At 44.1% G+C, this 14,498-nt stretch overlaps 1 long non-coding RNA gene across 1 annotated transcript; it reads left to right on the top strand.

Moving 5' to 3' along the window:
* Positions 1-9,286: 9,286 nt before the first annotated feature.
* On the top strand, positions 9,287-9,990 carry LOC125345421. The gene is made up of 3 exons (XR_007209728.1): positions 9,287-9,465; positions 9,645-9,675; positions 9,781-9,990. It is a non-coding gene; the product is annotated as an uncharacterized LOC125345421 (long non-coding RNA).
* Positions 9,991-14,498: the final 4,508 nt, after the last annotated feature.

Genomic DNA, 14,498 nt, shown 5'->3' with positions numbered 1-14,498 from the left:
CATTGGTAACAGATTACTTTGTAAAACTTTACATTGGTATTGCCTGTGGATGTGGATTTTATAGTGAAATGAACCCTCAAAAATATATTGACAAGCTTTCCATTTACAACCAACCATACACCAAAATGACCTAGCTGCTTTGAGGGAAAAAATGGAGATGGCCAGAAGTTTTGTTTTTTTCTTTACCACAGTCCTGCTCGTACTCGCCTCATATACATGGAGCCCTGGGCTCGATTCCTAAGCACCACGCAAATAGAAAACAGCCAGAAGTGGTGCTGTGGCTCAAGTGGCAGAGTGCTAGCATTGAGCAAAAAGAAGCCAGGGACAGTGCTCAGGCCCTGAGTTCAAGCCCCAGGACTGGCCAAAGAAAAAAAATCATTAGAGAAATTGGTATTGGGGAGGATGAAAACACACTAGGACAATGTGGTAAATAAATTGGAACTAGACTATTCAAAGGGCAGCATTGAGAAAGTCAGCATGTACATACTTTTGCAGCAACAGTTCAAGTTTCCCATCTCGCAGCAGTGTAGGTATCACTCTGAGAGCACCTCAACTGCCTCTGCTAGGATGCTCAATGTGGAGTGACAGGTTGGAAGGCATCCCCACATCCCCAGGGTGACAGGCCTTCGTAGAATGCTCACCATCAGCCTCTGACACATGGCCATAGGACAGTACAGGTTTTGATTCAAAATTGAATTTATCAGATACATGGATTACCATCCTGGGAATATGAAATTGTTTTCTAAAAAGTGAAATATATAATCTACACAATGAAAATGTGTTCAGATGTGCCATTAAGAGTAGATGTTGCGGGCTGGGAATATGGCCTAGTGGCAAGAGTGCTTGCCTCCTACACATGAAGCTCTCGGTTAGATTCCCCAGCACCACATGTATGGAAAATGGCCAGAAGGGGTGCTGTGGCTCAGGTGGCAGAGTGCTAGCCATGAGTGGGAAGAAGCCAGGGACGGTGCTCAGGCTCTGAGTCCAAGGCCCAGGACTGGCCAAAAAAAAAAAACCAAAAAAACAAGAGTAGATGTTGCGCTGGGCCCTGGAGGATCACACCTGTAATCCCAGCTACTCAGTAGCTTGAGATCTGAGCATCAGGGTTCCAAGCCAGCCCGGACAGCAAAGTCTGAGAGACTATCTCAAAGGAACCTCAAGGAAACCAGAAGTGGTTCTGTGGTTCAAGAGGTAGATCACTAGACTTGAGCTGAAGAGCTCAGGAACAGTACCCAGGCTCAGAGTTCAAGCCTGTGACTGACAAAAATAAAAAATTAAAATAAAGGGCTGGGAATATGGCCTAGTGGCAAGAGCGCTTGCCTCCTATACATGAAGCCCTGGGTCTGATTCCCCAGCACCACATACATAGAAAATGGCCAGAAGTGGTGCTGTGGCTCAAGTGACAGAGTGCTAGCCTTGAGCAAAAAGAAGCCAGGGACAGTGCTCAGGTCCTGAGTTCAAGCCCCAGGACTGGCAAAAAAATAATAATAAATAAATTAAAATGAAAAAGAATTGTGAAAAGTAACTGCTGAGGCTTAGGGATTTTAAAGTCAGTGGCATTGGTTTGTGAATCAGGTTATCTACCAGGCTTGGTTATTTTTGAGAGAGGGCCTCTCTTGTACATGAGCTGGCCTAGATACTCCTGTTTGTCCTTGCTTCTGTTACTGAGAACACAGCATGTCCCTCTGGATTGAAGCAGTTTCCAGACAGACTCTAGGGTGTGAGCCGGTCTTGAAACACAATCTCCCAAATCTACTTCCCATGTGGTTAATGTGACAGTCTTGATTCACTAAACCTTGCTAGATTTGGGTTTTGACCTTGGCATTCAGAAGAGTTTGGCCAGTGATTCTCCTCTCGTGGATTATCTATTTCTACATTTATTGCCAACCTTCTCTTGAGTTGATGAAAGCAGTATGGTTGTGCACCTTTGTGTTTATTCTCCAAAAGAAAATCTGCAATATCGATATTAGAAAATGTTCATTTTTCTAAATATACATCATTTTAGAACAGCTGCCATCAAAGAGGAATCAACATAAAAATTGAGCGATATTATAAATATAAAAAATATACTTAAAAATCATTAGAGAGGGGGCTGGGGATATAGCCTAGAGGCAAGAGTGCCTGCCTCGGATACACGAGGCCCTAGGTTCGATGCCCCAGCACCACATATACAGAAAAGGGCCAGAAGCGGCGCTGTGGCTCAAGTGGCAGAGTGCTAGCCTTGAACGGGAAGAAGCCAGGGACAGTGCTCAGGCCCTGAGTCCAAGGCCCAGGACTGGCAAGAAAAAAAAAATCATTAGAGAGGACTGGGAATGTGGCTTAACGGTAGAGTGCTTGCCTAGCATGCATGAAGTCCTGGGTTCAATTCCTCAGTACCACATACACAGAAAAAGCTGGAAATGGCACTGTGACTCAAGTGGTAGAGTGCTAGTCTTGAGCAAAAAGCCAGGGTCAGTGCTCAAGCCCTGAGTTCAAGCCCCAGGACTGGCCAAAGAAAAAAATCAATAGAGAAATTGGTATTGGGGAGGATGAAAACACACTAAGACTATGTGGTAAGTAAATTGGAACGAGACCATTCAAAGGGCAGCATTGAGAAAGTCAACATGGACATACTTCTGCAGCAACAGTTCAGGTTTCCCATCTCGCAGTAGTGTAGGTATCCCTCTGAGAGCACCTCAACTCTGCCTCCGCTAGGAAGCTCAAAGCAGACTGACAGTTGGGTTGGAAGGCATCCCCACATCCCTACGGTGACAGGCCCTTGTAGAATGCTCACCATCAGCCGCTGACACACGGCAGCTGGCCATAGGACAGTACAGGTTTTGATTTAAATCTGAATTATCAGACACATAGATACAGAGTTCAAGCCCCAGGACCAACTCATGTCTTCGTGACATACTAGAGAGTCTCACCCTTTTATTGGGATGAGGCATTTTAGTGCCAGGAAAGACTTTGCCCTCTTAAGTCCAGAAAAACCCATCACTTCATTTCCTGTCCTTTATACCCTCAAGTAATTGAATAGATTCTTTTGACTCACTCTTGCCACTAGGCCATATCCCCAGCCTCACTGGGATTTTAATATTGTGGATTCCACAAACTAGAAACCTGGTCTGATTTCTATATTGAGCAATCAAAAAGACTCTGAAATCAAGAATTTGCTTTGTAGAATAAGACTGAAACAATAGCATTTGGTCAGCTCAACCGGATCCTTCTTTAAGCACCAGCCTTAATCTGTTTTCCTGGACAAAACTTTAGTCTGCATGACCACGACAGAAATAAAATAGCCCCAGAAGCCCCTATAGCTTCAGGCAGCTGCCAATGATCCAGATTGTCCCTTCATGTTTCCTTTAATCTGTTGGAGAAGAACAGGTTCTAGGATCCCCTCACATTTCCTTTCATAACTATACCCTCATCTTTACTGGCTCAAGTCCACATTTACAATGAGAATCTGAGAAGTCAGGAGTATAGTTCATATAGCATATAATAACCAAATTACATCTTTGGGAGAGGGAAAATTCTAAACACTTGTGGAATATGTACCAATGAAAACTTCATTTTTTAATCATTATGGTTATTATTATTAGGAGGAGTATCATTAAGTAGTGGGGCAAAGGAGTTTCCATTTGATCAAGAAGTTTATGAATACAATACCAATATTTTCAATGCCACCCCTTTCAATATTCTGACCCATCCCTCCTCTACTCACCCTTCCTCTCACTCTTCTTATACTTTTTTTTATGTTTGCCCATCCTGGGGCTTGAACTCAGGGCTTGGGCACTGTCCCTGGCTTCTTCTTGCTCAAGGCTAGCACTCTACCACTTGAGCCACAGCGCCACTTCCGGCTTGTTCTGTTTATGTGGTGCTGAAGAATCGAATTCAGGACTTCATGTAAGCATTCTACTGCTAAGCCACATTCCCAGCCTTAAAAGAGATTCTTTCGTTGCTAAACTATACTGTGTATAGTTTGTGTATACTGAGTATACTCTGTTAGGCCCAACAGCATGAATTGTGATCCAATCTGAAAGTTCTGTGACATGTTGTTACTATGGTGATGTGATCATATACATATTTTCCTGGTACTGAATGTCACTGTCTCTGTTGATTTGTTAAAGCTCAAGTAGCAGAGACTTTTTTGTAGCAGATTGGTTTCATTGCCATAATTTCACTATAGGAAACTTAATTTGCTCTGGAAAAGGTATGTCAGTATTTCCCATTCAGTGTTGTCCCTTCAATTGGATTAGTTAATGTCTCAAAATACTTCTCTAAAAAGTTTCTCTGAATTATAACAGAAAGTTAAAATTGTATTTTAGTATTATTTCATTATTCAGTTCATGTATTTGAATCTTCTATCCAATACCTTGTCTTTAATCATTTCTTAATTAATAATATATATTAATTCCCAATACAAACTGCACTAGTGAAGTTTTCCCAAATATTTCAAAAAGTAAAAATGACAAACTACTTTATTTTGTGCTGCTCAGGGACTGGGTGCTGTCCTTGTGCTGCTTTTGCTCAAGGATGGTGCTCTATCAATTGAACTACAGCTACATTGCTGGCTTTTTGGTAGTTTATTGGCGACAAGATTCTCACAGACCTTACTGAGACTGGCTTCAAACCATGATCCTTAGAACAGCCTCCTCAGTAGCTAGGATTACAGATGTCTAGGCCACTAGCACCTGGAAATAGCCTTTTCTAATAAAGGCTTCCACATAATTTAGATTCCATAAATTGCAATAATTAATTTCAGCAAATTGGTATGGATACAGAGGGAGGGGTCATTTTTAGACTTTGAACACAACAGAGCATGCCTGTATTGTGTTCTAGTTCTTCCTAAAGAAGAATCAGCAATTCGACAGGGAGAGGTAAGATGACCTTTCTTAGCTTGAGATACGAATGTTACTACCATATTTTAAATGTTTTCATTAACATAGTATATAAGAATAAGAACGGTTGTACATTTACTATGGTAAGAGCATTAGGAATCTTGTCATACAATCCTCTTCTAATTAGTGCAAAGAAAATTGTAGATATGAGGTCAGGATCACATTAAGAGGCCTTTTCACTTGAAAAAAAAGTCTTGTTCTTATTTCATGTTAAGTGTTTTATCTTTTTGTTGTTGTTTGCCAGTCCTGGGTCTTGAACTCAGGGACTGGGCACTGTCCCTGAGCTGCTTTTGCTCAAGGCTAGTAGGAGTACTCTGCCACTTGAGCCATAGCGCTACTTCTAGCCTATTCTGTGTGTGTGGTACTGAGGAATCGAACCCAGGGCTTTATGCATGCTAGGCAAGCACTCTACCACTAAGCTACATTCCCAGCCAACAGTTTCATCATTTTCACTCAAATGTTTTCAGATAGAATAAACATAAAAAGTGTTAGCCTTTGTTAGAAGTAGCTCAGCGTGTTTGGAGTGTAGCCTAGGAATAAAGCACTCAAAAGGGACTCCACTTCTACAGAAGGATGCACCATCAGTTCCAAATCTACAGAAGGATGCACCATCAGCTCCTAATCTGGCAACTGAACCTAACACAGTGGGCCTAACACAGCAGGGCCTGCCCCTCTGCTCAGATTGGCTGAGCTCAGCTCCATCTGTAAAGGATGCTATGCCTCAATTAACAGTAGGCCACAAAAACTCAAGGAGATTCAAACAGGATGTCTTCTTTAATGTGCATATTTAAAGAGATGTAACCAAAATGTAACCAAGGGCCAAGCTACCTAGCCAAACTTTTTAGAAAATAAACTTAACAATTCCCACAAGATTAATAGAAAGGAATCCAATTAGTTGGATAGAAAAGACACATGTTTTCCATAGATGCCCTCTACTATTGCTTCTGGGGCTTTGGTGATTTTACCTTGTTCCCCCTTTTTCCTTTCTCTCTTCCTTCCTTCCTTCGTTCCTTTCTTTCTTTCTTTCTTTTTCTTTCTTCCTTTCTTCCTTTCTCTCTTTCTTTCTTTCTCTCTTTCTTTCTTTCGTCTTTGTGTCTTTCTCTCTCTCTCTCTTTTGTGGAAGCTCTGGGGCTTGAAGTCAGGCCATGGCTACTTTGTTTCAGTTTCTTCCTTCCCCCCACAAGATTAACAGGCTCTACTAATTGAGTCATAGCTCAACTTCTGTCTGGGTTTTTTTTTTTTTTTTGGTGGTTAAAAGGAGATAAGAGTTCCATGGAAAGCCTCAGGCACTAGGGACAGGCTTGAAATCTGAGGATTGTGGTTCAAAGCCAGCCTGTGCAGGAAAGTCCATGAGACTCTTATCTCTAACCACCAACAAGACAGAAAGTAGTAGAGCTTTACTCATGCACCAAACACCCTAATTTCAAGCCCACCCCAGGCACTCACTAAAAAATGTCTCATGGAGTTTCCTGCCCAGGCTGGCTTCGAACCGCAATCCTCACATTTCAGCAACTTGAGTAGGTAGGATTACAGGTTTGAGCCATAATTTAAAAATCTTTAAATGTCTCTCTCTTTTATCATCTTCCTTTTAATCTATTTTATTGTTCTTTTTTTTTCTCTTCTTCTCCTTCTTTAGGTCAGTTCCTGTGGCCTGATGTTAGAACATAGCCACTTACTCTCTGGTTTTTTGGGGTTTTTTTTGCCTTGTTTTTCAATTTGAAATTAGCAGACTCTAAAACTTGAGCACCAGGTCAACCACTGTTTTGTTTTTATTCTTTTGCTAGGGCTTGAAATCTGTACCCCATTACTGTTAGAGCTGGTGATTTTTGTTTTGCTTTTGTTGTGATGCTTAATTCAAAGAAAGTGTTCAAGTAGAGCCACAATTGGATTGCTGGGATGTTTTGTTACTTTTTTTTTTTTAATACAGTCCTAACAGGCTTCATTCCTTGAGCCACAGCTCCACTTCTGCCAGTCTGCCAATCTTTTCTTCTTTCTTTCTTTCTTTCTTTCTTTCCTCTATCTCTTTCTCTCTCTCTCTCTCTCTCTCTCTCTCTCTCTCTCTCTCTCTCTCTCTCTCTCTCTCTCTCTCTCTCTCTCTCTCTCTCTGTGGAAGCTCTGGGGCTTGAACTGGGGCATGGATACTTTGTGGGTTTTTGTTGTTGTTGTTTTGGCCAGTCCTGGGGCTTGGACTCAGGGCCTGAGCTCTGTCCCTGGCTTCTTTTTGCTCAAGGCTAGCACTCTGCCACTTGAGTCACAGCGCCACTTCTGGCCATTTTCTATATATGTGATGCTGGGGAATTGAACCCAGGGCCTCATGTATAAGGGGCAAGCACTCTTGCCACTAGGCCATATCCCCAGCCCCACATGGATACTTTGTTTCAGTTTCTTTTTTTCCCCCACAAGGTTAACAGGTTCTACTACTTGAGTCACAGCTCAACTTCTGTCCTTTTTTTCTCTTTTTGGTGGTTAATAGGAAATAAGAGTTCCATGGAAAGCCTTGGGCACTAGGGACAGGCTTGAAATCTGAGGATTGTGGTTCAAAGCCAGCCTGTGCAGGAAAGTCCATGAGACTCTTATCTCTAACCACCAACAAGACAGAAAGTAGTAGAGCTTTACTCATGCACCAAACACCCTAATTTCAAGCCCACCCCAGGCACTCACTAAAAAATGTCTCATGGAGTTTCCTGCCCAGGCTGGCTTCGAATCGCAATCCTCACATTTCAGCAACTTGAGTAGGTAGGATTACAGGTTTGAGCCATAATTTAAAAATCTTTTAATGTCTCTCTCTTTTATCATCTTCCTTTTAATCTATTTTATTGTTCTTTTTTTTTCTCTTCTTCTCCTTCTTTAAGTCAGTTCCTGTGGCCTGATGTTAGAACATAGCCACTTACTCTCTGGTTTTTTGGGGTTTTTTTGCCTTGTTTTTCAATTTGAAATTAGCAGACTCTAAAACTTGAGCACCAGGTCAACCACTGTTTTGTTTTTATTCTTTTGCTAGGGCTTGAAATCTGTACCCCATTACTGTTAGAGCTGGTGATTTTTGTTTTGCTTTTGTTGTTATGCTTAATTCAAAGAAAGTGTTCAAGTAGAGCCACAATTGGATTGCTGGGATGTTTTGTTACTTTTTTTTTTTAATACAGTCCTAACAGGCTTCATTCCTTGAGCCACAGCTCCACTTCTGCCAGTCTGCCAATCTTTTCTTCTTTCTTTCTTTCTTTCTTTCTTTCTTTCTTTCTTTCTTTCTTTCTTTCTTTCTTTCTTTCTTTCTTTCTTTCCTCTCTCTCTCTCTCTCTCTCTCTCTCTCTCTCTCTCTCTCTTTCTCTCTCTCTCTCTCTCTCTCTCTCTCTCTTTTGTGGAAACTCTGGGGCTTGAACTGGGGCATGGATACTTTGTGGGTTTTTGTTGTTGTTGATTTGGCCAGTCCTGGGGCTTGGACTCAGGGCCTGAGCTCTGTCCCTGGCTTCTTTTTGCTCAAGGCTAGCACTCTGCCACTTGAGTCACAGCGCCACTTCTGGCCATTTTCTATATATGTGGTGCTGGGGAATTGAACCCAGGGCCTCATGTATAAGGGGCAAGCACTCTTGCCACTAGGCCATATCCCCAGCCCCACATGGATACTTTGTTTCAGTTTCTTTTTTTCCCCCACAAGGTTAACAGGTTCTACTACTTGAGTCACAGCTCAACTTCTGAGCTTTTTTTTTTTCTTTTTGGTGGTTAATAGGAAATAAGAGTTCCATGGAAAGCCTTGGGCACTAGGGACAGGCTTGAAATCTGAGGATTGTGGTTCAAAGCCAGCCTGTGCAGGAAAGTCCATGAGACTCTTATCTCTAACCACTAACAAGACAGAAAGTAGTAGAGCTTTACTCATGAGCATAGCACCCTAAGTCCAAGCCCACTCACTAAAAATTGTCTTATGGACTTTCCTGCCCAGGCTGGCTTCAAACCGCAATCCTCAGATTTCAGTGACCTGAGCTGGTAGGATAACAGGTTTGAGCCATGATTTTAAAACTTCTGATTGGTTCCTCTCTTTGACTTCCTTTTCATTTATTTATTTTTTTTAAACTTCTTTTTAATTCTTTTTTTTCTTTATTGTCAAAGTAATGTACAGAGGGGTTACAGTTTCATACGTAAGGCAGTGCATACATTTTTGTTTAGTTTTGTTTTTTGTTGCCAGTCCTGGGGCTTGAACTCAGGACTTGATCACTGTCCCTAGCTTCTTTTTGCTCAAGGCTAGCACTCGGTGACTTGAGCCACAGCACCACTTCTGGCTTTTACTATGTATATGGTGCTGAGGAATCGAACACAGGGCTTCATGCATGCTAAGCAAGCATTCTACCACTAAGTCACATTCCCAGCCCTTCACTTGATCATGAGAAGCACTCATTTCTTTTTTTTTTCTTTTTTCTTTTTGCCAGTCCTGGGGCTTGGACTGATAGCTTTGGAGCACCGTCACCACCAGGGGTTGTGAACACCACCCAAAGTCCTGACCATGAACAGTCTGCTTTCCAGAGATCTAAGCATCCAACCAAGAGATTCCAGCACTGTGGCAATCTTGACCCCAATAGAAAGGGTAGAAGTCAGGATGGTAGGTGAACTGTGATTTCTTCCTGACATTACCCTAGAAGGATGCACCCCAGGATCTCTAGGAGGGACAGAAGCTGGGATACTGAAGACATGGTATTTTCCCTCCACCCTCAGGGACAACCCAAGTTGACCTCACACTGCCTTGAGCATTCTCATAGCTTTACCTTTGTCCACCTCTAGGTCATTTGTCCTCACCATAATAAGCACAGTGGTAAGTGTGCATTTTTTCCTGCTTCTTTGTAACCATCTTATCCGTCCTTGTCTTTTCTATCCTCTTCGTGAATGTTCAAGTTCATGTACTTTTTTTTCCTTTCAGTTTACCAGCTCTCAAATATCCTTATATGATGTCCCACACTACAAAGAGCTCAGTCCTTTTCACAACATCACTGTCTGGACCACGGACAGCCAACTTTGCTTTGGCTTGTTTCATATGAGCTCTGGACCAAACCAAGCAAATTCCCTTATAGTAATCAGTCTAAATGACAAGTTCCTTATGGAAAGTTTGTTATCAAGACTCCATGTGGGATGGTGGAAGGTAGTTTGGGTCCTGGATTGGGCCAGCACTCAAAGCAGGAGATGTTAGAATAGGGGATGTCATGCAGGCGCCTCCGGACAGGAAGAAACAGTCCACAACAGGCCTGGAACCCCAGGGAATGGGGAGGGGAGTGACCCAGGGAGAAGCTCTGCTTGAGAGCTCAGGGTGGGAACAGCCCAGCGGCCCCCAGGGAAAGCTCAGGGCAGGTGCTAAGTCTTCCCAGCAATTGCCTACTTGGGGGCTCCAGGTCGCTGCCCTTTCAGCAGATTTTGTTGCTGTGATTTTACTGGGTCCTGGAACTTGAACTCTCTGGGCCTAGGCGCTGTCCCTGAGCTTTTGTGGTCCAGGCTAGTACTCCACTACTGAAGCCACAGCTCCACTTCTGGCCCTTTGGGGTTCATTAGAGATAAAAGTCTCTCAGACTTTTCCTTCCCAGGCTGGTTTTAAATTGCAGCCTCCTGAGTAGCTGAGATTATAGATGTGAGCCACCAGCACCTGACTAAAACAGATTTATTTTCTACATTTCCTTTTTCTGAGCCTCAAGTTTCTCACCCATGAAATGGATATAAATAGGTGTACATACCAGTAGTGACCATTTCTGCAGCATTCCTTTGTGTGAAGACCAGTGTTAAATATTTTACATGTATGCTTAGGGTTTTTGTCTCACAAACATGGTGGGGGGGTCACTTCATTTATTACCCAGAAGTTATTAAGCCAGAGGTGGTACTGTGGCTCAAGTGGTAGAATGCTAGCCTTGAGTGGAAAAAGCTAAGGGACAATGTCTAGGCCCCTAAGCTCAAGCCCCAATACTGAGGGGCTGGAGAGAGGGAGAGGAGAGGGGAGGGTGAGACAGATAGGAGAGGAGAAAGAATGAACGAACAAGATTAAAGGCAGAGGGCTGGGAATATGGCCTAGTGGCAAGATTGTTTGCTTTGTATACATGAAACCCTGGGTTGATTGCCCAGCACCACATATATAGAAAATGGCCAGAGGTGGCGCTGTGGCTCAAGTGGCAGAGTGCTAGCCTTGAGCAAAAAGGAAGCCAGGGACAGTGTTCAGGCCCTGAGTCCAAGGCCCAGGAATGGCAAAAAAAAAAAAAAAAGATTAAAGGCAAAGAAGTCAAGCCTTGCAATAGGTGCATTCTCAACTATGGCCACCAGAGGGTAGCAAAGACAGGCAAAGGAATCAGCATTAATTTCAATGAAAAAATATATATATATATTTTGGTGGGGGGGCTAGCTACAAATTTACTATTGCATCATGACCCTAAGAATTTGAGTTTTATGTGTCAAATGATTTACAGTCATTAACTAGGTAAATTCTCATCATAAACCTATGAGATGATTTCTTTTTCTTTTTCTTTTTTTTAAGATCTGAGACTGGGACTTGATACCTGATCCTTGGCTGGCCCTCTACTAACTGAGCCACGCCTCCAACTCCAAGATTTGTGATTTCTAATTTATAAAGGAGGATAATGAGACAGGGCTGTCATTTCCCAGTCGGAGAACGTGACATGAATTAAATACCTGGCATGACTGTTTCCAACACTTTTCTATGCTGATACATTGGGAAATGTGTGCACACTTGTGGTGGTTGTGTTGGGTTGGTTCTTGTGTGTGCACATGTAACTCTGGAGACCACGTCCATTGATATGTGTGTTTTGAAAATTCTGATCACAGTGTGTGTGTATGTGTGTGTGTGTGTTTATGTGTGTGTGTGTTAACCTTCCTGTGATGCTATAAAACACTAACATGGGGGCTGGGAATACATCCTAGTGGTAGACTGCTTGCCTTGTATATATGAAGCCCTATGTTCAATTCCTCAGCACCACACATATAGAAAAAAGCCGGAAGTTGTGCTGTGGCTCAAAAGTAGAGTGCTAGCCTTGACCAAAGGAAGCCACGAACAGTGCTTAGATAGCAAGATGAGAAAGAGAGGAAAAGACAGACAGAGAGAGAGAGAGAGAGAGAGAGAGAGAGAGAGAGAGAGAGAGAGAGAGAGATGAACAGGATCCAGAGCCCCGGTGGGGACAGATAAGAAATGATGGCAAATTCCCTTGAGGCCAGCACAGCCGAGAGGGCTTTGTCTGTGCCTCGGGTTCCAGTACTGAAAAGCCAGCATTCTAACAGATTCCAGTGACAAATCCTGCCACCACACCCACACTAGAAGCCCCAGGGTGACTCAAGGTTCCATTTCCTGAGGACGGGCAAAGAGCGGTGCAAAGGAGAACCAAGTGTGGGAAACAGTTGGGGGGATAGGTGAAGGGGATGTGGAGTATGGCAATCCCTAGAAATAGGGGTTCCCCCCACCATGGGGTCCTTTCCACCCCACCCACCCTCTGACATGGTGGCCACACCTGAGCCCGTCCACTGCTCCCTGCCCTTTTTTTACAGATAGCGAAACTGAGGCATGGTGAAGTACAAACATGTCGGGGTCTAAAACAAACAATGGAAGCCGGGCACTGGTGGCTCATACCTATCATCCTTACTCAGGAAGCTGAGGTCTGAGAATCACGGTTCAAAGCTATCCTGGGCCGGAAAATTCCTTGAGACTCTTGCCTCACCAAAAGAGCCAGAAGTGAAGCTGTGGCTCAAGTGGTAGTGCACTAGCTTGAGCAAAGAAGCTCAGGGACAGCACCTGGGCTCTGAGTTCAAGTCCCAGGATCCATACACAGAACAGAAAGAAAGAAAGAAAGAAAGAAAGAAAGAAAGAAAGAAAGAAAGAAAGAAAGAAAGAAAGAAGAAGGAAGGAAGGAAGGAAGGAAGGAAGGAAGGAAGGAAGGAAGGAAGGAAGGAGATGGAATTGGGTTCCAGTACCTCATACCTGTAGTCCTAGCTTACTCAGTAGGTAGAAATCTGTGGACTGCAGAAAATTCCCCAGGAGCCTAATTTCCAATGAAACAGTGAAAAACAAACACCCACAAGTAGAAGTATGGCTTAGAGGGTAGAATGCCAGCCTTGAGTGGAAGAAGCTAAGCAGAGGTATAAGGCCTGAGTTCAAGCCCAAGTACCAGCATCCTCTCCCCACCCACAAAAAAATGGATAGGTGTAGCAGAATGGGGAGAGGGTAAAGAAAGAGATTGAGGCGTGGAAAGCCCCTAGGAGAAGCCCAAAGGAGTCTGGTAGGACCCAGCAATAGAGCTGAAAGGGGATTTAACCAGAGAGTTCTAGAGGAGTGATGTTCTCACCCACCCACTCCAGGGGTGGCCGGCTTCCCCTCATCATAGTTTATCTTTCAGCTGGGGACACAGCTAGCCATGGCCAGCAACTCAGGCTCCATGGCACACAGCTTCTGATCTTTAGACAAGTAAACAAGTCTTGGCTTGGCCTGGTGGCCCTGCCCTGCCTTGCCCTGGAAACATAGGGGAATTGGGGGCGGGGAGGAATCCTGCAGACCTGTGTGCCCCCAGTAGACATGTGTGCAGTGGGTGTTCAGGCTTAGGAGGCAGAAACCAGGCTCTGCCAATCCACTCGTGGTTAGATGTGGGGACTGAGAATGTCCAGTCCATCTATCCTGCCATCAGCCTGTCTGCCTGCCTGTCTCTCTGTCTGCCTGTCCACTGGAGCTTCTTAGGGATTGTTTCTTTACTGTAAGAAGACTAGGTTGGACCAGGCTCTGATGATTCACTTAGCCTCACTCAGGAAGCTAAGATCAGAAGATCACAGTTCAAACCCAGCCTAGAGGGGAAACTCTGTAAGATCTCTTATCACCAGTTAACCACCCAAGAAACCAGAAGTGGAGCTGTGGCGAAAGTACTAAAGCATTCGCATTGAGCAAGAAAAGCTCGGAGACAGAGCCCAGGCCCTGAGTTCAAGCCCTAGGACCAGCCTTAAAGAAAATAAAATTTTAAGACCAGGTTGAAATCAGGAATCACAACATGAACTTGGGGCACAGAGTACACACCAACAAGCACAGACGGTACAATGACACCTTCTCTGGGCTTCAGAGGCCTCTGTGCTTGGGCCTACAAAGGCCCCAACACCCCACACCACCACCCCGTGTCTACTACACTTCTAGAAGTTTCCCACCCACTCTGCCTGCAGCTCTTCTTATCTTGGGTAGACCAGGAGGCAGCTGACTGCTAGGAAAGCCCCACCCTGGGGGGGCAGGGGGCAACCAGATCAAGGTTCCCCTGGGCCTGTTAGAGCCTGATAGAGATTGCTGAATTGAGGGGGGGGGGGCTTTATCAGCTGGCCCTGTGTGGTGAGGAGGCCAGGTGAGCTGGGTCCTAGGTTCTGAGTGGCGGAGATACAACATTCAACCTTTTTCTGGTTTGTTTGTTGTCGTTTTGTCAGTCCTGGGTCTTGAACTCAGGGCCTCGGCACTGTCCCTGAGTTTCTTTTGCTCAAGGCTAGCACTCTACCACTTGAGCCACAGTGCCACTTCTGGCGTTTTCTGTTTATGTGGTGCTGAGGAATCAAACCCAGGGCTTCATGCATGCTAGGCAAGCACTCTACCACTAAGCCACATTCCCAGCCAGTAGTCAACTATGTAATGAA

Source organism: Perognathus longimembris, unplaced genomic scaffold (assembly GCF_023159225.1).
Source record: "Perognathus longimembris pacificus isolate PPM17 unplaced genomic scaffold, ASM2315922v1 HiC_scaffold_5661, whole genome shotgun sequence".
Taxonomy (NCBI): Eukaryota; Metazoa; Chordata; class Mammalia; order Rodentia; family Heteromyidae; genus Perognathus; species Perognathus longimembris.
This window is presented reverse-complemented; position numbering and strand designations above follow the sequence as displayed.